At 39.7% G+C, this 2,852-nt stretch overlaps 1 pseudogene; it reads right to left on the bottom strand.

Moving 5' to 3' along the window:
* Nucleotides 1-582: 582 nt before the first annotated feature.
* Nucleotides 583-2,852, bottom strand: part of LOC116655513 — a 2,737-nt pseudogene continuing 467 nt past the window's right edge.

Raw genomic sequence — 2,852 nt, forward strand, 5'->3', positions numbered from 1 at the left:
TTGGCGGGCCTCGACTGCGACGCTGGCAGCGCTAGCGACGCTTACAGCGCTCGCGACACTCGAGCGGCTGCCCGAGCGACTGCGGCATCCACGACCGCGCGGCATTTTCAAAATCCAAATTCAAAACTCGAATTTGAATTTCGCGCGCACAAAGTCTGCCAAACTTAGCACCAAAAAGTTTGCAAAATATGACCACACTGCACTCAGCTGTTCGATGTCTTTTTGCCTATGTGGCAACTCCAACACTCAGCTGTTTTAATGTTTTCTGCCGATACGGCAGCACTAAAAAGCAGCTGACAAAAGCTCTTTTCACTGTTTTCGACGTGTTAGCAGCACCGACGCACAGCTGTTTTCGAGCTTTTTCACGTTTTTGACGAGGATGGCAGCGCAAAGCTTAAAGCTTTATTGTTTACTTCCAAACCACGTGGCGAATTTTCACTTTGGAAAAACACGATTTTCCGCGAAAATACGTTAGCTACACTAACCGCACAACTTGCACTTTGTAGCAGCAACGTTTGCACACAAAACGCACTTATTTTTGTCCAAAAAGGCAGCGTATTTCAGCTGAAATTAATTTTTTCAACGGAGCGACCGAAAAACACGTCCGCTCTCTTCGGAAGATAGGGACAGTAGGAATCTCGTTAATCCATTCATGCGCGTCACTAATTAGATGACGAGGCATTTGGCTACCTTAAGAGAGTCATAGTTACTCCCGCCGTTGACCCGCGCTTACTTGAATTTCTTCACTTTGACATTCAGAGCACTGGGCAGAAATCACATTGTGTCAACACCCGCTAGGGCCATCACAATGCTTTGTTTTAATTAGACAGTCGGATTCCCCAAGTCCGTGCCAGTTCTGAATTGATTGTTAATTGATAATCGTTATAATTAATAAGAACTAATTGGTTTGACCCAACTAGTATTCTTAAAAATTTTAGCAAGAAAGTTCCACAATTGGATACGTAACTAACTATCCGGGGAACAAGTTACAACCATAAATGATCGAAACTCTATTTACCCAGAACGAGCACATAAACCATATTATTGTTTCCCAATCAAGCCCGACTATCTCAATCTTCAGAGCCAATCCTTATCCCGAAGTTACGGATCTAATTTGCCGACTTCCCTTACCTACATTATTCTATCGACTAGAGACTCTTCACCTTGGAGACCAGCTGCGGATATTGGTACGGCCTGTTGAGAAGTTTGCGTATCCCCACCATAAATTTTCAAGGTCCGAGGAGAAAATATCGACACAACAGTATATGTCATGCTCTTCTAGCCCATCTACCATATCTCTCTGCGAAAGACTTCCATGGTAGTACGACTATAAAACAGAAAAGAAAACTCTTCCGATATCTCTCGACGGCTTCTTTATGGTCGTTCCTGTTGCCAGGATGAGCACGAGGCCCATATTTAATAACAAACGGATACTCAACAGGTTACGGAATTGGAACCGTATTCCCTTTCGTTCAAAATTATTCAAGTATATAATTTTTACATATAGTAAATTTTATTTTTACTTGAAAATTTTCGGCTTTCGCCTTGAACTTAGGACCGACTAACTCGTGATCAACCACTGTTCACACGAAACCCTTCTCCACTTCAGTCCTCCAAGGTCTCATTCGATTATTTGCTACTACCACCAAGATCTGTACCAATAGCAGCTCCATGCAGGCTTACGCCAAACACTTCTACGCATACCATTGTACCTTCCTACTCACTAAAGTTTCAAAATTTATATTACAAGTAATATAAATCATCTACTTTAGCGGTAATGTATAGGTATACAACTTAAGCGCCATCCATTTTAAGGGCTAGTTGCTTCGGCAGGTGAGTTGTTACACACTCCTTAGCGGATTTCGACTTCCATGATCACCGTCCTGCTGTTTTAAGCAACCAACGCCTTTCATGGTTTCTGCATGAGTTGTTAATTTGGGCACCGTAACATTACGTTTGGTTCATCCCACAGCGCCAGTTCTGCTTACCAAAAGTGGCCCACTGGGCACAATATATCATAACCTTAAACTTCATATCAAGAAAGTTAAGGTTCTTACCCATTTAAAGTTTGAGAATAGGTTAAGATCGTTTCGACCCTAAGGCCTCTAATCATTCGCTTTACCAGATAAGATTATTTTATATAACATTAAAATGCACCAGCTATCCTGAGGGAAACTTCGGAAGGAACCAGCTACTAGATGGTTCGATTGGTCTTTCGCCCCTATACTCAATTCTGACAATCGATTTGCACGTCAGAACTGTTTCGGTCTTCCATCAGGGTTTCCCCTGACTTCAACCTGATCAAGTATAGTTCACCATCTTTCGGGTCACAGCATATCTGCTCAAGGTACGTTCCAGTTAGAGGCATAAATAATATAAATATTATTATACATAACTATATAGAACGCCCCGGGATTGTGTTAATTAGCTATAAAATAGTTAAAAAACTAATCCCATTATTAGTCAAGTTAATTACGCTATTAGGTTTATATCCCAATAACTTGCACATATGTTAGACTCCTTGGTCCGTGTTTCAAGACGGGTCCCGAAGGTATCCTGAATCTTTCGCATTGTTAATCATACAAGTGCTTATAATAAACACAAAAATCAATGATAATTATGCCATTATATAATTCCGAAAAATTAACGCACTGTATTCTTATTAGTCTATCAACACTTTATCAAATTAATGACATTTATTCTATGTTAAAATGCAAGCATAATAATTTGAATAAACTATAAGCCATATTTTATGATAAATTTAATATGTTAATAGATTACAATGTCCTTATATGGAAAAAATGCACATTATTTGTATAATATTGTTTAAATATTATAACTTTAATGATGAA

The sequence above is a fragment of the Drosophila ananassae genome (genome assembly GCF_017639315.1).
Source record: "Drosophila ananassae strain 14024-0371.13 chromosome 4 unlocalized genomic scaffold, ASM1763931v2 tig00000061, whole genome shotgun sequence".
NCBI classification, from domain to species: domain Eukaryota; kingdom Metazoa; phylum Arthropoda; class Insecta; order Diptera; family Drosophilidae; genus Drosophila; species Drosophila ananassae.